The sequence below is a fragment of the Schistocerca gregaria genome, chromosome 2, assembly GCF_023897955.1.
Source record: "Schistocerca gregaria isolate iqSchGreg1 chromosome 2, iqSchGreg1.2, whole genome shotgun sequence".
NCBI classification, from domain to species: Eukaryota; Metazoa; Arthropoda; class Insecta; order Orthoptera; family Acrididae; genus Schistocerca; species Schistocerca gregaria.
This window is the reverse complement of record NC_064921.1, coordinates 256,140,474-256,162,273: the sequence shown is the minus strand read 5'-3', so window position 1 is coordinate 256,162,273 and position 21,800 is coordinate 256,140,474.

Below are 21,800 nucleotides of genomic sequence, written 5' to 3'. Positions count from 1 at the left end.
ATAAGGCTACTCTAGAATATATGTACGATAAATGTTAGAAGTTGATTCGGAGTAGTTTCCGTCGCATCTGTAAGAATTTCTTATGTATGCATCGAATATTCCAATTCTCGATACTATAAGTGGACTACTTCCACGATATCGTATCTTTGGTGCTGAAGTTTCTTAGTTACGATCTTTGAGCCACTAGTTTTAACTTCATATCAGTTACTACCTGCCTTCCGCATGGAACACGCCCATCTCACGGCCGACTTCTAGCGTTAGCCACTTATGATCGCTATCCACAAATATGTTGAGTTGCTTGTAAAATGTTGTCTACTTAGACGTCCTACACGTCATATTAACGAAGCACGACCGTTTCTCCGTCCGCTTACCGCGTGTTACTGTTACATCACTTTTAGTATGACTTAGCTTCCTTTGTAGATTCAATACTTGAACTGTTTCCCCCGCGTGTAGGGATTCTGCTGTTTAATACTGATTATAAGATAGTATTTCACGTGTTTATTTCCGCTTATACCTAGTATAGAGTTCAATATGTTGTCATTTCGATAAGTAACTTACCCTCCTTAGACAGGTTTTATACTTGGTACATAATCAACTTCCGTTATTGTAGTAAATCTGTCTTAATCAGTAAATTGGTCTTATAGTCAAATAATTGTGCTTCCAACTTTCATGCTCGTTTCTTGTAAATAAGTGGTTAGCCGGTATGCTTTAACTACAAATTCTATACAACTGAATTATAAAGATAAGTAAAATGAATGAGTGCCCATGCGTGTTGTAGTAGTGACTGGTCCAGAAGACTATTTACCCATAGTAAATAGAGATTAAGCGCATCATTGATTGTAATTAACCTGAATTGACACTCGACGAGATCACATACCTAATACATGTTACACATCATGTATTTTACTTAGTGGCTGTGTTTGTGTGTATTTATTAGAGGAACAACAAATAGGTTACATATATGACCGTTTATTTCAACTGACATTACCTGTATTGCTTCTATTTAGAGCATTGCCATGTACCTGATCATGCTTTTGACCGTGTATACATACTGGAATTGACTATTTTAGACTTTGGTTATAGCCTTCGATGAGACACCGACATACAAATTATTTCAGTAACGTTAACTTATACTTTTATTGGAATGAATAGTTTTTTTTTAAATTGATTAGTTTGTATTTGACATTATTGACTACCTTGTATCAACTGGGACTCGCTCTATTTTTTTCGATCCCTTATCATTTCTTTCGTGGTGTTAGGAACGAAGTTCTCTAAGTAAATTACGCCACTGTTATTGCCCACCGTTCACTACTAGGAAACAATATAGTTTAGCTAACATATGTCTGATTGGCAATGCCTATGTTCTCCTTTTTATAGTTCATTATTTTAAAAAAATAAAAAATTAAAAAAATAATAATTTACAATGTTTCTCGCCTATATTATTATCCATTAGAATAACGGCTTCTCGCTTAAGCTTTTACATACTTCCATTTTCTAATACCTGATATTAACCTACAATAAAACTATTGTGCATATACAACTTCATTTGTACTTAGTGATACCACGTAAATGGTCCGTAGTGATGGCATTTTAACGCAAATGACAAAAATGTAATTAGTTTCGTTAAAATTATCCATTATGTAGTATGGTTATAACAGAATTGTTTTGCATAATAACTCATAAATTACTTTTCTTGCATTGATTGTTTATGTATGGTATGTTGTGTTTAGGACCTGAAGATGACATTGTAACAACATTGAAACTAGTTGCCTATAAAACCAACACCTTAATGCAACTGGAGGAATTACGCCATTTTTTTACAAATCCAATGAACCTGTCTCGATTTTTCTTCAGTCTTGCTTCCATTATCGGCGGCAACCTCAGAACTGCCTCTCTGGTGGTGTCTTTACCTTTCTAAAACCAAACTGATAGTCACCTAATACATCCTTAATTTTTTTCAGTTCTTCTGTATATTTTTCTCGCCAGCAACTTGGATGCATGAGCTGTTAAGCTGATTCTGCGATTATTGTCGCACTTGATGACTCTTGTAACCTTTGGTATTGTGGGGGTTTCGTTTTTCCGACGAAGCGTGTAATTACCCTCGTAATATTCGTTCGGAAGCAGTTTGCGATGGATTTGCATTGATCGACACCAGCAATTCCTCGGATTTGAAACCGGTTGCTGTTAACAAGGCGTGACAGATGCGTTTCGTTCCTGGTGGTTAGGGTATTATTACGCACACTTTTCCGACGCCACTGTCGAAGGCTGTGAGTAGTACACTATTCCTTATAGACACGATAGACTGTCTGCGTTTACCCACCGAAGAGTGTTGCATCTTCGTTCACATTGTAGTCATAAGCACGCCCAAAGATGATAATTCCTTTATGCGTGTGTGTGTTGTCTCCATGTCTAACTTTTTTCCTGCTCTGATTCCACACAAAAGACGGGCAAAGGGCCACTTCATTGCGATGACTCACGAGCATCACTTTGGAAGGTCATACTACCTCCTGCTACCAGTTCCAAACTACAGTGGCTTAACGTGATCTGAGTGCTCCTTTTAAGGGACGGCTAATGTTTTTTTGTCTCGAGAGATTACATGTGACTGAAATAAATTTATTTTCCTGAATTTTATGTACGAAGCAGAACACAAATAATCTGGATTACAGAGTCTGAGATATCACTGTACTGCAATCCGATCCTCTAAACATAGCAGCACTGAAGCGAACGAGGATTTGAAAAGTTATGTTGTTGTGATGTCTCCCTCTGTGCTTCCAGGCTATGTGTCTGCACATCATCAACAGAGGCTGTTGGAGGACCTTTACGGTCAAAGTACCTGTGCACGACCCACGATCCCCAACACATGACATCCTGGAGGGGGTGGCCTGGACACGAGCAACTTCCCTGTTTCGCAGGGCCAGCCTGGTGCGCTGCCCTCAGCAACTGGTCTGGTACCAGCCACTCAGGCATCGGACAGTTATGTGGCACCTGTACCCCTTTCTGCGCAGACTCCCGTGACATCCTTTGCTGCTGTAGCCCAGTCTCCTCCTCATTATCCGTCGTCCTTAATGGCTCCCGCTGTTCACTGACTACAGGAGCCGGCTGCATCCCCCTCCAGTCCACCTGTGGCTCGATCCCGGCCCTCTGACCCTACCCCCCACTCTGCCTACTACTACACCCGCCCCTGCCCGCCACAGGGGCAAGCAGCCCAACTGGGACCCTCCCCCAGTAGTGGAGATTGTTGTGTCCTTTTGGAAGGTCATACGCAAAATCCTCCAAGTCATCTCCTTTTTCATGAAACCCCACATCTGGGCTGTTATTCGTGACACTGCACACAAAATCCGTCGGTTGGAGGGAGGTCATCACCCTAGTGGAAGGGCTTAGTCAACTATTGTAATAGTGAATCGACCACCACACCATCACTAGCCCACTCGGGATCTTGTCACCTTCATGTTTAGTGCCAATGGAATAAAACAGATGAACACCTTCCTTCATGACCCTCATGTGGATGTTTTACTGGTCGCAGAAACACACCTCAAGCCATCGGACGATTTCCGCCTTCGCAACAGGCTGTGTTACCGCTTTGATCACCATGGTGGAGGCATGGCAATGTTCCTCAACAAAGCTCTTGTCCATACCCAAGAGACTTTACAGCCAATGGAACACTAGAGGCCACAGCCGTTACTATCTCCACACGCCGTGGTGCTATTACCTTTGCAGGAGCATATTTGAGCCCAAATAAGCCACTGATGGATGTGGACCTCCACACATTGACATCGTTTGATAGGCTCATTGTTGGAGCAGATCTCAATGCCAAGCACCCAACTTGCTATTCTTGGATCTCTAATCCCAAAGGCTGGCTCTTCCTTGATCTGGAGGATACTTGAGCACCATTGGTCTGTGGCCCCCACGAACCTACCCATATCCCAGTCCGTTCTCTGCCAGCCAGAGACGTTCTGGATGTGGCCATCTTGAAAAACATTGCCACTCAGTTTTCATTGGAAATTCTCCATGAACGGGCCTGCGACCATGACCCACTACTCCTGCATTTCACCAATGCTGCCTTTCATTTGATGTACATTCGACTGTGAACCCCACCAATTGGGACAAGTTTGCCATGGTACTTAACAACACCACTCGACACGATCTCGACTTGACAACACCGACCAATATAGTCTGTGCCATGTATTACTTTACTGCCAAGATACAGAAAGCAGTGAAACTCTACCTCCACTGTGCCTCGGGCTTTAACCCCCCCTGGACGATTTTCCTCCCCTGTTATGGGAGCTGAAGGTGCAAAGAACCGCTACCGCTGGCGTAGAAGCAGTTTCGCGATCCTCGGTACAAACGCCAAATGAGACGCCTCCAGCGCGAATTCTGCTATTGGCTCGCCGACTGGAGGTCTGAACAATGGGAGGACAGGATGTCCGCTTTCCTCCTTCACCATAAGTCTGACCGGGCTGTCATTCGCGCCCTGCACCGTTCTATGCTGGCGAATGCCCATCCTATATGCACGGCAGCGGGCTCCTAATATGATACCCTCCAAATTGTGGAAACGTTGCAAATGCGTTCGAGGCCCAAAATCGCCCCCTTGTCCAGGACCTTTCTCCAGACGAACTACAGGATGAACACGATGTCCTGACAGCTGTTGCCACTTTCCGCAACCTCCAGAAATTCAGAGTATCCTACGATGGAAACGTGGCCGGTCGGTACCTCGATTGGACGGAATTTTAAACGAGCATATTTGCCACCTCCTGCGTACGCCTCTCATCTTGTTTACCAAGATTTTAAACTGTTGTCTCACAACTGGCCTTTTCCCCTTTCAATGGAAACAGACCAAGGTGTTTGCGATCCCCAGGCAGTACAAGCACCCTACGGTCCCAACCAACAACAGGCCCATCAGCCTCCTGAATACTATGGCGAAGGTACTTGAATCTGTGACCCTCCACCGACTTTCGCAACCTCTATCGGCGGCTGCGAAGATCCGACCTGAACAGTTTGGATTCAGTTCGCACCTCTCTAGCCAACTTCAGGTCCTACGAATCGCCGAACACGTCAGAAAAGGCTTCAACACTGACAAGTCGAGAGCTGCCGTTTTTGTGGATTTGCAGCACGCTTACAACAAGATCTGGCAAGACAACCTATTGCACAAGATGCTGACACAGACACCAGAGCCGGCCGCGGTGGTCTAGCGGTTCAGGCGCTCAGTCCGGAACCGCGCGACTGCGGGCCGCAGGTTCGAATCCTGCCTCGGGCATGGATGTGTGTGACGTCCTTAGGCTAGTTAGGTTTAAGTAGTTCTACGTTCTAGGGGACTGATGACCACAGATGTTAAGTCCCATAGTGCTCAGAGCCATTTGAACCATTTTGAGCAGACACCAGATATTTATGTCAAAATCATGGATGACTTCCTCCGCAGTAGGACTTTCCTAGTGGCTCAACAGGGAATGCATTTCGGCATTTGCCAATTGTTGGCGGGCAGTCCACAAGGATCGGTGTTGTCTCCCACCTTTTTTAATACTTGTGTGAATGATATGCCAGTCGTCCCCGAGTGCCACCTGGCACAATATGCTGACGACACAGCACTATATACCACCAGCGGATCACTGAGGCCATCGTTGCCCGCCTCCAGTGACAGGTGGACGCCACCATCACCTGGTGCCGAACAAACAAAATAACTCTCAATGTCACCAAAACTACGGCAGTCTTTTTCACCAAACGACGCCCAGTCCTCCACTGCAATATTTCGATTGCAGGCATACAGGTGCCCTGGTCCCCGAAGACCACCTATCTCGGTGTCCAGATGGACCACAAGTTCCACTGTCATGCTGAGTACGTCGCCAACAAGAGGCAAAAGCTGACCAGGGCTATTTACCCCTTCTTCAGCAATAGGGAACTTAACCTGCATACCAAGCTCCGCGTCTAACGTGCAGTTATCCTACCTGCCCTCACGTATGGCTCCGCTGCATCGGCCACGATTAGCCTGCAGAACAAGGTTCTCAGTTGGAGCCTGCACGCCCTGCCATTCACGGAAATTGTAACTCCCCTCGAGGATGCAGACGACCATACGCAACAACGTGCGGCGGCTCTATGAGAAAGTGGATGCTCTGAGAGCCTGGGACCACAATTCCAAGCCGCTGGCGTCAACATCCGGTTCCTCTAACCATTCTAGAGGACTAAGATTCTGACCACAGCTAACGATAGGCCTGGCACGCCCACCACAGATGCATCCTTAGGCGGGACTATCCCCCCATTCTACATCCACTACCTTCCCACCCTACCTGCGCATGTCGGGTTACGTTTTTCTGCCTTACTGATGTAGTACTGTCACCGTTGGAAGGTGGTACAGGCCCATCTGGACACCGAGATAGGTGGTCGTCGGGGACCAGGGCACCTGTATGCCTGCAATCGAAATATTGCAGCGGAGGACTGGGCGTCGTTTGGTGAAAAAGACTGCCGTAGTTTTGGTGACATTGAGAGTCCCACCACCATACCTCCAAAGTCTATTGCAGTGACGCAGATCACTGTCCTGTGAATAAATTTACTGCCTCACCAACACAGGCCGGAAAAGACCAATGATACTTTATTGTACCATATCACACATGAAAAAAAAAAAAAAATAGCCTCGAGGTTAGACGGCCGGAGAGTGCAACGTGTTTAGTGCTTCGCTATCAGACTGTATTCTTTTCATTTCGCCCCTCGCTAGCGACACTTGCTATAGTCAACTTGAGCATTGTCAATTTGCTTTCTGCAAATAAAACTACTAATGTTATTTGATTGAATTTTTGAATAGCATTCCGAGAACACTGCATCCCGTAGGCACCCTATTAGCGACGTGTGGGCAAGACACCACAACTGGTGACGAGTCTTCTCGCGTAATTTCGTGCCTGCCGGCCACGGACTTGCGTCTTTTCATGTGCAGTCGCCTTAATTCTCTTTTGTCTTTACTTTGCAGGGGCGCTCGCTTTGCTTTAACAGTTTCTTGTCGCTTTTACTAATCAGTGTTTTCAAGTTGCCATTGCAGAACATTTCTTTGATTTTGTCATTCTCTACCTTGCTTACCATATATATTTTTTGCATTTGTGTCCTCAATGATGACCCCCCACCTGTACCGCGCCCTGCTCAGGCGCCGCAGCCGCTAGCTTAAGATGTCGCAGAGCTAATGCAGTTGTTTTAGTTTCAGACAAACCGGATTTCGACTCACCTCAATGCAGTCCAGCGGCTACTCGCCAATGTTAAGCGCCCGACAGCACCAGCACCGCCGACTACAGCTGCTGTACCATCTTTTCGAAAGTTTAGTGAAGACGAAGAAGAATGGCTTGAGTGGTTGTCCCAGTTCGATGCACATTTACTCGCCCACAACGTTCCAGGCAGTGTAAAACTTCCCTATCTATTATCAACGGTAGGAAGTGCAGTGTTTCTCCTCATCAGCAAACATTTTCCCGAACGCCACTCAGAGTGAACTCAATTACCACCAGTTTATCTCCTCTCTAATAAACTATTGTGACGAACAAGTGAATGCGGTAGCGGCTAGGTATCAGTTCTTTAATTGCAGAAAACGGTGAGAACAAACATATCGTGAGTGGGTTACAGATTTTCAGGGTATGACAAGAAAATGCAGATTTAAATGTGCTTGCTGTGGTGTCACCGCCAGACACCACACTTGCTAGGTGGTAGCCTTTAAATCGGCCGCGGTCCGGTAGTATACGTCGGACCCGCGTGTCGCCACTATCAGTGATAGCAGACCGAGCGCCGCCACACGGCAGGTCTAGAGAGACTTAATAGCACTCACCCCAGTTGTACAGCCGACTTTGCTAGCGATGGTTCACTGACTTCTACGCTCTCATTTGCCGAGACGATAGGTAGCATAGCCTTCAGCTTCGTGATTTACTACGACCTAGCAAGGCACAAGTATCCGTACTATTGATATTGTGAATCATGTACCATAAAGAACGACGTTCTCCGTTAATGGATTAAAGTTAAGTATTCCACCAGCTACGTCCGTTTTTCTCAATTCTAATTCCCTTGTCATGTTCCAGATCTCACGCCAGCCTGCATTTCGGCCTCCTTTAGCAATACGGTGTTGGCTCTCCTGCCAACCACAACACTTGCGGTGCATTATATTCAGAAATTATGTTGCGTGATGCGATATTGTACAATGTGCCTGCTGTCAAAATCAGAGAACAAATTTTGAAACAGTCCTATCCATCATTTCAACAGGTAGTGCAAATATTAGACTAGTACGATTCCGGTGCCTTGTCGGCTCATACATTTGAGCAGTCAGACATTCGCCCGGTTGAGTCCCTTACAAGGGAACCTCCCCATCGAACCTCCGCAGATTTAGTTATAAGTTGGCACAGTGGATAGGCCTTGAAAAACTGAACACAGATCAATCGAGAAAACAGGAAGAAGTTGTGTGGAACTACGAAAAAAATAAGCGAAATATACAAACTGAATAGTCCATGAGCAAGATAGGCACATCAAGGACAACATTAGATTAGGAGCGGCGTGGTCCCGTGGTTAGCGTGAGCAGCTACAGAACGAGAGGTTCTTGGTTCAAGTCTCCTCTCTATTGAAAATTTTACTTTCTTTATTTTCGCAAATTTATGATCTGTCGGTTCGTTCATTGACGTCTGTGTTCACTGTAATAAGTTAAGTGTCTGTGTTTTGCGACCGCACCGCAAAACCGTGTGATTAGTAGAGAGGCATTGGAGAGGCACGTCATTTCGTCTACTAATCGCACGGTTTTGCGGTGCGGTCGCAAAACACAGACACTTAACTTATTACAGTGAACAGAGACATCAATGAACGAACCGACAGATCATAACTTTACGAAAATAAAATATTCACTCGAGGGAAGACTTGAACCAATGACCTCTCGTTCCGCAGCTCCTCATACCAATCACGGGACCACGGCGCTTCTCAGCTCACATTTTCCTTGATGTTGCCTATCTTGCTCATGGACTGCTCAGTTTGTATATTTCGCTTATTTTTTCCATAGTTCCACACAACTTTTTCCTGTTTTCTCGATTGATTTGTGTTTAGTTTTTCAAGGCATATCCACTGTGCCAACTTGTAACTAAATCTGAGGGGGTTGCGATGGGGAGGTTCCCTTGTTAGTTGTTATCGCCCCATTCCGCAACGGCGGCGTGCGCTACCCACACCAAGTAAACAACACCTGCCCAAGCCGCATAGACAGTTCGCTAAACAGGCGGTCACACAGGCGAACAAAATTAAGTATTGCCCTCGCTGTTGTACATGACACAAACGCCAAGACTGCCCCTGCCGACAAGCTCAGTGTTATGCTAGTGGTAGGAAAGGACATGTGCAACCCGTATGTTGGCAACGGAACGAACAGAAGAATTCAGCTCACTCACAAAACTCTCGTCACAAGGCCCATGTCATTAATGCTTTATAATCCATTTCAGTGATTTTTTTTAATTTTCTTATAGGACTTAACTGCTAAGGTCATCAGTCTCTAAGCTTACACACTACTTAACCTAAATTATCCTAAGGACAAACACATACACCCATGCCCGAGTGAGGACTCCAACCTCCGCCGGGGCCAGCCGCACAATCCATGACTGCAGCGCCGTATGCCGCTCGGCTGATTCCGCGCAGCCAACTCAGTGGTACGTCAGTCAAACAGACTTTTAGTTCACTTACTTATTTGTGCCCCCCATGAACCATGGACCGTGCCGCTGGTAGGGAGGCTTGCGTGCCTCAGCGATACTGATAGCCGTACCGTAGGTGCAACCACAACGGAGGGGTATCTGTTGAGAGGCCAGACAAACGTGTGGTTCCTGAAGAGGGTCAGCAGCCTTTTCAGTAGTTGCAGGGGCAACAGTCTGGATGATTGACTGATCTGGCCTTGTAACAATAACCAAAACAGTCTTGCTGTGCTGGTACTGCGAACGGCTGAAAGCAAGGGGAAACTACAGCCGTAATTTTTCCCGAGGGCATGCAGCTTTACTGTATGATTAAATGATTATGACATCCTCTTGGGTAAAATATTCCGGAGGTAAAATAGTCCCCCATTCGGGTTCTCCGGACGGGGACTACTCAAGAGGATGTCGTTATTAGGAGAAAGAAAACTGGCGTCCTACGGGTCGGAGCGTGGAATGTCAGATCCCTTAATCGGGCAGGTAGGTTAGAAAATTTTAAAAGGGAAATGGATAGGTTAAAGTTAGATATAGTGGGAATTAGTGAAGTTCGGTGGAGGAGGAACAAGACTTCTGGTCAGGTGACTACAGGGTTATAAACACAAAATCAAATAGGGGTAATACAGAAGTAGGTTTAATAATGAATAGGAAAATAGGAATGCGGGTAAGCTACTACAAACAACATAGTGAACGCATTATTGTGGCCAAGATAGATACGAAGCCCACACCTACTACAGTAGTACAAGTTTATATGCCAACTAGCTCTGCAGATGACGAAGAAATTGAAGAAATGTATGATCAAATAAAAGAAATTATTCAGATAGTGAAGGGTGACGAAAATTTAATAGTCATGGGTGACTGGAATTCGGTAGTAGGGAAAGGGAGAGAAGGAAACGTAGTAGGTGAATATGGACTGGGGCAAAGAAATGAAAGAGGAAGCCGCCTGGTAGGATTGGTTCAAGAATCATAAAAGAAGGCTGTATACATGGAAGAACCCTGGAGATACTGCCTACAGGAAAATTAAAGAGACCTTTGGAGAAAAGAGGACCACTTGTATGAATATTAAGAGCTCAGATGGAAACCCAGTTCTAACCAAAGAAGGGAAAGCAGAAAGGTGGAAGGAGTATATAGAGGGTCTATACAAGGGCGATGTACTTGAGGACAATACTATGGAACTGGAAGAGGATGTAGATGAAGATGAAATGGGAGATACGATACTGCGTGAAGAGTTTGACAGAGCACTGAAAGACCTGAGTCGAAACAAGGCCCCTGGAGTAGACAACATTCCATTGGAACTACTGACGGCCTTGGGAGAGCCAGTCCTGACAAAACTCTACCATCTGGTGAGCAAGATGTATGAGACAGGCGAAATACCCTCAGACTTCAAGAAGAATATAATAATACCAATCCCAAAGAAAGCACGTGTTGACAGATGTGAAAATTACCGAACTATCAGTTTAATAAGTCACAGCTGCAAAATACTAACGCGAGTTATTTACAGACGAATGGAAAAACTAGTAGAAGCCGACCTCGCGGAAGATCAGTTTGGATTCGGTAGAAATGTTGGAACTCGTGAGGCAATACTGACCCTACGACTTATCTTAGAAGCTAGATTAAGGAAGGGCAAACCTACGTTTCTAGCATTTGCAGACTTAGAAAAAGCTTTTGACAATGTTGACTGGAAAACTCTCTTTAAAATTCTGCAGGTGGCAGGGGTAAAATACAGGGAGCGAAAGGTTATTTACAATTTGTACAGAAACCAGATGGCAGTTATAAGAGTCGAGGGACATGAAAGGGAAGCAGTGGTGGGGAACGGAGTGAGACAGAGCTGTAGTCTATCCCTAATGTTATTCAATCTGTATTTTGAGCAAGCAGTGAAGGAAACAAAAGAAAAATTCGGAGTAGGTAGTAAAGTCCATGGAGAAGAAATAAAAACTTTGAGGTTCGCCGATGACATCGTAATTCTGTCAGAGACAGCAAAGGACTTGGAAGAGCAGTTGAACGGAATGGATAGTGTCTTGAAAGGAGGATATAAGATAACCATCAACAAAAGCAAAACGAGGAAAAGGAATGTAGTAGAATTAAGTAGGGTGATGCTGAGGGAATTAGATTAGGAAGACACTTAAAGTAGTAAAGGAGTTTTGTTATTTGGGGAGCAAAATAACTGATGATGGTCGAAGTAGAGAGGGCATAAAATGTAGACTGGCAATGACAAGAAAAGCGTATCTGAAGAAGAGAAGTTTGTTAACATCGAGTATAGATTTAAGTGTGAGGAAGTCATTTCTGAAAGTATTTGTATGGAGTGTAGCCATGTATGGAAGTGAAACATGGACGATAAATAGTTTGGACAAGAAGAGAATAGAAGCTTTCGAAATGTGGTGCTACAGAAGAATGCTGAAGATTAGATGGGAAGATCACATAACTAATGAGGAAGTATTGAATCGGATTGGGGAGAAGAGAAGTTTGTGGCACAACTTGACCAGAAGAAGGGATCGGTTGGTAGCACATGTTCTGAGGCATCAAGGGATCACCAATTTAGTATTGGAGGGCAGCGTGGAGGGTAAAAATCGTAGAGGGAGACCAAGAGATGACTACACTAAGCAGATTCAGAAGGATGTAGGTTGCAGTAGGTACTGGGAGATGAAGAAGCTTGCACAGGATAGAGTAGCATGGAGAGCTGCATCAAACCAGTTTCAGGACTGAAGACCATAACAACAACAACACTTATTTGTGGGACATTTACTTATTTGTGGGAAACTGTGAAATTTTAATTGGACACGGGTGCCTCCGTCACATTGCTCAATGGGCATACATATGAACTGTTGGGCTCCCTACGCGTGTCTATAACTGAGCAGTATGGGCTTATAATGGACAAGACATTCCCGTTCTCGGAACATGTACTTTGCCTGCCATCCACCTCTCGCATACGCAAACAGTGACATTTACAGTGCTACAATCACGCCAGTGTGAGAACATATTTTGTCTTGATTGTTTTGACTTGTTTGGCTTTAACATTCAACAATGTGTTGTCATTGTCTGCATTAAATGCAAAGGACAGTGTAGCTAGCTTGCGCAAAGAATTCCCGGAACTATTTTCTGAAAGTTCAGGCAAAGCTAACAGTTTTGTTGTACATATTGCGCTGAAACACAATGCTCAGCCGAAATTTTGCCGGGCCAGAACTGTTCCCATTGCATTACGGGACAAAGTTGCTGCTGAACTTAAAGCATTGCAATAAAGCGGAGTTATTGCACCCATATCAGCTAGTCAATGGACAAGTCCACTGGTTTCGCTCCTCAGACCTTCAGGTCGCATTCGCCTCTGTGTTGACTTTAAATCTACAGTCAACCCACAAACAGTCATTGATACTTATCCACTGCCACGCCCGGAAGATCTCATGGACAAATTAGGCGCTGGACGCTGTTTTTCAGAAATTGATTTGTGCGACGCATGTCTTCAAATACCAATCCATGAAGAATCTCAAAAGTGTGCGTAGTGAATACTCACTTTTGCTTGTTTAGATATTTGTTTGCCATTTGGCAGTGCTGCCGCGCCCGCCATTTTCCAGCGGTATTTGGAACGGCTGACTGCACAAGTGCCAAGCTGGTTGGTTCAAATGGCTCTGAGCAGTATGGGACTCAACTGCTGTGGTCATCAGTCCCCTAGAACTTAGAACTACTTAAACCTAACTAACCTAAGGACATCACACACATCCATGCCCGAGGCAGGATTCGAACCTGCGACCAGTGCCAAGCTGTTCAAACTATTTGGACGGTATTGTGGTAGCAGGTCGTATACATGAAGAACATATTGCAAATTTACGTGCTTTGTTTCGTGAGTTATCTGATGGACTAAAGTGCACATTGGACAAGTGTGATTTTTTTAAACCTGAGTTTCAGTATCTTGGTTATGTCATAAACAGTCAAGGTGTACACCATCTGGAGTCGCATTTGTTAACCATACGAGTCTTGCCAGTTCCTCGTAATATCACAGAACTGAAGTCAGTTTTAGAAAAACTGATCTATTATATTAGGCTCATGCCGAATGCTGCACAACTCGCAGCTCCGTTCTATCGTTTGCGTCGCAAGAATGTCCCCTTTGTTTGGACAGATGAGTGCCAAGTAGCTTTTCAGAAACTTAAAGATGCATTGTTCAGTGATCGATGCTTAGTTCATTTCTATCCTGAAAAACCGGTAGTATTTCAAGTTGAGGCTTCCTCATACGGAATCGGAGCAGTGTTTTCTCACAGGATTGGTGATAAAGACAGACCTATTGCTTTGGCATCAAAATTTGTTGTCTAAAGCTCAGTATAACTAATCACAAGTTGAAAATCAGGCTTTGGGCATTGTGTGTGGTGTCACAAAATTTCACTACTATTTGTATGGCCGGAAATTCGGATTGTTTATGGATCACAAGCCTTTGCAGTCTTTGTTTCATCCGACGTAACCGGTTCCTGTACGAACAGCCCAAAAATTGATAAGATGGGCTTTGTTGTTGTTTCAATACCAGTACGAGATAGTGTATCGCCCGACAGCTCAAGGTAATACAGACGCACTTCCACGTCTTCCGATTGGCCCTGACGCAGACTTTCACGCTTCTGCTGCATCTTGTTGTCATATCGATTTTCATGGTTCTGAATTGATTCAATCTTTTCCGTTGAACTATAAGAAATTTGCACAGACCACGGAAGCTGGTCCTGATTTGAAAACGTCCCCTCAGAAAAGTTAATGAATTACTGTGCTCTTACATTATTTGATTTTCAAACAGCTGAGCAAAACTGAACGTACTCAGACATTACTCTCTTTACTTATTCTGGTCAACACTAAACTGACACACAATATATTTAGCGCAACGCAATCTGACTTTCAATAATCCCTACAAGAGAATGGCCCTGACTAAATTAACTTATACGTTTCACAAATCACTTACCTCACAAAAATCTTCGTTACTCAAACTACTGCAATACAGCAAGCGCCAATACTGCTAGCTAAATAAAAGATTCAAACTACTGAAGGCACTAACTACTGATAGGCATAGCTAGCAAATGAAAGATTTTGATAGAGAACAAACAATGTATTTACCTTAATAGTGTTCAAAAGTCATAATATATATATCAGTTCATGACATCCATTCTTACAAATGTACTGTTTCTGATGGACACACGTCCAGATCATCCGCTCTCAAAAATTCCGCCATTTCTCTCCCCACATCCACCACTGCTGGCGGCTCACCTCCAACTGCGCAACGCTACGCGCTGTTACCATCCATCTGCCCAACACTACAATGCCAACAACAATACAACCAGCCACAGACTGCACACATCACAGCCAGTGATTTTCATACAGAGCGCTACGTGGCGTTACCAATAAAAGAAAACCTAAACATTTTGCTCAATTATATTCACAAATCTTGGCCTCAGTCATTGAATAGCATAAAGAACTCTGTCGTGCGTTGACACTTGGCTCATCGGCATAGCCCCGCTGTACAGATAGATGTGATTCTGGTTCGGAAAACAGTGGACAGTCACGTATATTGATCCCTAAAGTTGTGCAAAAAGAAGTGTTGCAGTTGTTTCACAAAGGACACTGGGGGATTGTTCGTACGAAACAGTTAGCTCGTTGGCACTGTACTTAGCGGGGCATGGACGCTCACATAGAACAGATGCTGCTACAGTGCCACGAATGTGCGGAAAATCAGTCAGCTCCGCCACAAAAGTTCTCTGCTTGGCCCAAGTCGCAACCGCGATGGCAATGTTTTGCACATAGACTGCGGGACCCTTTTCGAACACTCCCTAGTTAATTGTGGTTGACTCATATAACAAGTTTCCTTTTGCTGTGCCCTCGTACTCGATGACGCCACATAGCACAATTCAGGTGTTGTCATCGATTTTATGCCTAGAAGGTTTACCTGAAGTCCAGTGTCAGACAACGGACCTCCATTCAAGTCACATGAATTTCAATCATTCTGTGCACGCAATGGCATACAACATCTAACTAGTGCACCGTTCCATCTACAGTCAGACAGCGAAGCGGAATGTTTGATCAGGACATTCAAGCAGCAGATGGCCAAACTTCGCCCTGCACACACCAGGGATAATGCACTGCAACTCTTTCTCGCCTCGTATCGTTATCACCCACGAAAAGGACCATCTCTGGCGGAATTGGTTCACGGCCGCCGCCATCGCAGACTACTCCACCTGTCCGTCGACTAGGCCCTTGCATCTATCTTGTTTCTGGTCCAGGTGGTTTGCAGCGCCGCTATCAAAATCAGTCTCTCTTCGCCCAGATTCACGGGTCCAGAGGACAGAGGCCGCAGCAGCCGCCAGAGGGTGTCATCACGACACCGTGGGTCAACCCGATGGAGCCTACGCCTTCTCCGCGTCCTCTCGTCCCACCCATAGAGCTGGACCCGCCCACATCGTAGCTGTCGCCGCCTTCTTCATCTGGTTCATGGCAGCAGGGGGTGGACGCTTACTTATCTGATCGTTTTCCGGGGGACGTTTCCGCCAGAGCGCAGCCCGGATTGCGGGGTAATGTCGGAAGCTGGTCGTCCCCTGCAGCTACAGTTTCCGGGCCATCACAGCGTCACACTCCTGCATCCCCCGCCGTAGCCGCACTCCATATACGACGACGGTCCTTCGCTTTGGTGGGGAGGGAAGGGGGAGGAATGTTTCGGCGTAGCCATAAACGCCGGAACGAAGAGGCGGCACGCAAGAGCAGAGAAGGCCCGCGAGTGCAACGTGTTTAGTGCTTCACTATCACATTATATTGTTTTCATGTCACCTCTCGCTAGCGACATTTGATATAGTCAAGTTAAGCATTGTCACTTCGCTTTCTGGTAATAAAAGTACTGTTATTTGATTTAATTGTTGTATACCATTCCGAGAACGCTGTATCCCGTACGCAAAATGGTTCAAATGGCTCTGAGGACTGTGGGACTTAACATCTGAGGTCATCAGTCCCCTAGAACTTAAGAACTACTTAAACCTAATTAACCTAAGGACATCACACACGTCCATGCCCGAGGCAGGATTCGAACCTGCGACAGTAGCGGTCGCGCGGCTCCAGACTGTAGCGCCTAGAACCTCACGGCCACTTCGGCCGGCCATCCCGCCGTAGCCTATCAGCGACCTGTGGGCAAGACACCACGTTTAGCTTCCCCACAAGGATCCTTTACCAACTCATCACATTTCTGCCTCTCCTCAGTCACATTGAACACCTCCGCACAATCTAAACCAACTGCAAACTCTACAAACCGCCCCCATAATCTTATCATGCCCCCTCTACTTTTCAATCCTCATACATTGCCTCGCTTTCACCAACACATGCCACCAACCCGTCACTTACACACTTTCCACATGCTCTCCCAAAGAAACTTCATCCATCTCCCCCTCCGTCATGAACTCCGCCTAGATATTTACTCACCCTACCACCTATAGATCCACCGCACGCAATCCTCATTATCAGGCTTCCTTTTCCTCCTCTCGCCACATTTCCTTATCCTCTTTTTTCTCTCTGTCTTTGTCTCTCCACTCCCCTTTTCCCATCTACTATTAGTGTCACCATTTCCCCCCACTACTTCATCCCCTCTTCTGTCCCAACAGCATTTCTATCCAAAAGCTGCAATGCACCAGCCCTCCATGCTTATACCACCAAGTTCCTACCCTCTTCACCGCCCACCCTTTTCCGCTTCAGCAACTGACTCCCTATAGCGCGGCAGGTCCTTCCAGTTTCTAGCGACAGAAAAATGCTTCTTTACATGTCAGTGTTTTGGCAGCATGTTTCAAATGTTTTAAATGTGCGCTTGTTGTATTTCATTTTACCATTGATTATCACTGTTTTTAACTACCAGTGCAAAATGTCCCTCGTCATTTATTTCAAAACTTCCATTTTAATTTTCACTTTTAAAAAGTTTTAAATTCAGGGTATATATCTACGCAATGTGCTTCTTGTTTTCGCATCTACTTTAATATTCTGTTCTCCATTGGCTGGAGAGAGGGTTGCCTGTACCGCTAACAGCTCCCCTCCCCCCTCCCATATGGAGCGCGGGGGGATGCAATAGCAGTAAACGAAAAAATCTGTCAGTTTAAATGAGCACTGTTCGTACGACGTGTGGTCACCACCCCCTGCGGACAAATTTGAGAGTCCACCTCGATTCACCAACAGAGGCTCATACGCAGCAACGTTTGCTGAACGATCATTGAGGAGACACTGTCGACAGCCCTTTGATTCACCTGGACAGTCGGCTGCACAGCAGTTGAACATCTATTCGCCCGTACACATCTCCACAGCCGTCGGTCATCCCTGTCATATACCACAGATGACTCGACGTCGGTTTTGGCTAGCGCCATTTGGGCATGTACAGTATAATTTAATCAGCCAGCATGCGAACCGTTTACAGATTTAGCCGTTCCGGAAATGTTTTCACCCTTGATCCGAAAGCTAAGGATCATGCCCGTTTGGACGCCATATAACTCTCTCAGCGTCCGCTGTACTACGACTGCAGCGTGTGTGTCCCCCCCCCCCCCCCCCCCCCCAAGCTTTACATACCCTCTACTTCTCTTGCTGCAACCTGCTGTCTGTAAGTGGTCATTGCACATTCTACATCTACATCTACATTTATACTCCGCAAGCCACCCAATAGTGTGTGGCGGAGGGCACTTTACGTGACACTGCCATTACCTCCCTTTTCTGTTCCAGTCGCGTATGGTTCGCGGGAAGAACGACTGTAGGAAAGCCACAGTGCGCGCTCTAATCTCTCTAATTTTACATTCGTGATCTTCTCGGGAGGTATAAGTAGGGGGAAGCAATATATTCGATACCTCATCCAGAAACGTACCCTCTCGAAACAAGGCGAGCAAGTTACACCGCGATGCAGAGCACCTCTCTTGCAGAGACTGCCACTTGAGTTTGCTAAACATCTCCGTAACGCTATCACGGCTACCAAATAACCCTGTGACGAAACTCGCCGCTCTTCTTTGGATCCTCTCTATCTCCTCCGTCAACCCGATCTGGTACGGATCCCACACTGACCAGCAATACTCAAGTATAGGTCGGACGAGTGTTTTGTAAGCCACCTCCTTTGTTGATGGACTGCATTTTCTAAGCTCTCCGAATGAATCTCAACCTGGCACCCGCCATACCAACAATTAATTGTATATGATCATTACACTTCAAATCGTTCCGCACGCATACTCCCAGATATTTTACAGAATTAACTGCTACCACTGTTTGTTCAGCTATCATATAAAGGATCCTTCTTTCTATGTATTCGCAACTGACGTCAAACACAGGCAGTTTTCACATTGTCAGTGGACCTTGTATAAGGCGTGACTGCAAGAGTCTGACGACCACAGAAAAGTCGCGGATATGGTAATATCGTAAGAGCACCAGCGGTATACTACACTTCTCTGGTTGACATGGCCGAATCTAAAAACGGTTCCCAGAGGGTTTTTATGGATGAGGCCGTGCGCAAGGGCAGTCCCCAGATTTGCACTTAATTACGGGAACAGCGGAATGGAGAAAGCGCTCGTCACGCCAGCTGCCGCTGGATTACATAAGCGTAATCAGCTGCTCGTGATCGTCTCGGAGGTGACGGCCGCTGGATCGGAAGGACTGCCGGCGCGAGTTATGGGCCGCGGCAGCCGGATGCGCGCCCTCTCACCGCCGTAACTGTGCTTAATAAGCGCTCCTTACACCTAATGGCGGTCTGTGCGGCTGATGTATGGAATCCCCGCTAAGCCTGTTTTTTTATGCACGAGCAACACAACGTAAAACTTTCCACGAGGACGTAGCGTCGGCTCCGCGTGTAACATTGTATCGAAACATGAAATGCGCAAAGACGCCATAAATACTGGAAGAAACTACAACGGGCATCCCTCAGGGTTCCATATTGAGTTCTTCACTGTTCTTGTTCCATAGCAAAAATTCGGAGTAGATATTAAAATCCATGCAGAAGAAACAAAAACTTTGAGGTTCGCCGATGACATCGTAATTCTGTCAGAGACAGCAAAGGACTTGGAAGAGCAGTTGAACGGAATGGATAGTGTCTTGAAGGGAGGATATAAGATGAACATCAACAAAAGCAAAACGAGGATAATGGAATGTAGTCGAATCAAGTCAGGAGATGCTGGGGGAATTAGATTAGGAAATGACACTTAAAGTAGTAAATGAGCTTTGCTGTTTGGGGAGCAAAATAACTGATGATGGTCGAAGTAGAAAAGATATAAAATGTAGACAGGCAATGGCTAGGAAAGCGCTTCTGAAGAAGAGAAATTTGTTCACATCGGGTATAGATTTAAGTGTCAGGAAGTCGTTTCCGAAAGTATTTGTATGGAGTGTAGCCATGTATGGAAGTGAAACGTGGACGATAAATAATTTATACATGAGGAGAATAGAAGCTTTCGAAATGCTGAAGATTAGATGGGAAGATCAAATAACTAATGAGGAGGTGTTGAACAGAATTGGAGAGAAGAGGAGTTTGTGGCACAACTTAACTAGAAGAAGGGATCGATTGGTAGGACATGTTTTGAGGCATCAAGGGATCACCAGTTTAGTATTGGAGAGTAAAAATCATAGAGGGAGACCAAGCAGATTCAGAAGGATGTAGGTTGCAGTAGGTACTGGGAGATGAAGAAGCTTGCACAGGATAGAGTAGCATGGAGAGCTGCATCAAACCAGTCACAGGACTGAAGCCACAACAACAACCACAACAGCAATGCTATATCAGGCAAAAAGAAAGGAGGAAGAGATTAATTATATAGTGCCATATACAGCGAAGTCATTAGGGATGGAGCACAAGCTCGGATTAGAAAAGAATGGGGAAGGAAATCGGCCGTGCTCTTTCAAAGGAATAAACCCGGCATTTGCCTGCAGAGATTTAAGGAAGCCACAGATAACCAAAATCAGGATGGCCAGACGCGGGTTTACCCCGTCGTCCGCCCGAATGAGAGCCCAATGTGCTAATCATTGCGCCACCTCGTGTGGTAGGTGACAGAGAACAATGAGGTTTTGCTGAATTAACTACACTCTCTTCCAGAGGGAAGCTAGGTTAACAATGAGATGCTATTGCTCATCTACATTTCTTCTTTGGTGTATCTCTTTCAGGAGGCATCGACAAACTACACCCCACTTTCTTCCGTCCCGTGCTTCTTCCTCAATCTGCTGATAACTCCCTTCTTTCATAACATCATCTCGCATTCTAAGCTATATTGATTCTGTACCTCTCTACCATGCAATCTTTCTTTCAATGACTCTTGATTGCAGGTAGTTTGCCGGCCGTAGTGGCCGAGTGGTTCTAGGCGCTACAGTCTGGAACCGCGCGACCGCTACTGTCACAGGTTCGAATCCTGCCTCGGGCATGGATGTGTGTGATGTCCTTAGGTGAGTTAGGTTTAAGTTGCTCTTAGTTCTAGGGCACTGATGACCACAGGAGTTAAGTTCCATAGTGCTCAGAGCCATTTTTTTGCAGGCACTTTCTTCGTACAGTATCTGCTGACAAAGACATTTGCCTCATTTCTTATAATTTCCACTAGTTTTCTATCCTCTCGTATATTCATATTCTATAATTCTGTTTAGTTTTTAATATTCTCCTCCACTACATTTTGAAAATAATCAACTACTTTTTCTTTTTGACTGCTATGATTCGATGCTACAAAATACTACACTAGAAATGACCTCAAAATAATACTTCTTAAAAGAAATAATTTTCCTACATCCACTTTATTTTTTGGGTGTTACGATGTTTCGGTGGTGTTTTGGGTTACAAACACATAATTTTTTTTCGTGCGTAGTCTGTTGTTGGCCGACTTTAAAAGCTGACCCCTGATACCTGTTTGCTTCAGTACAAACAGTACTGCATAGTCGCACTATTAACCATAACATTGTTTGTGTGCTAGGTGTTAATTGTACTACACAGAATATCAGGTTACAGTTTTCAAATTCAGAGAACCACGGAGTACTCACGAAAAACAAAGCTTATATGACTGTAACTCAAAACGTATGTTGTTAACGGCTTAATCAGTTCCCTTAAGAATAGCTACACTCTCTAAAGAAGTTTAGTGTACAAAGTATTAATAAAATTAAAATGAATAGCAGTCGATGTAGGTAACTTATTTCTTTCAAAAAGTTTATGTCGACTCAGGA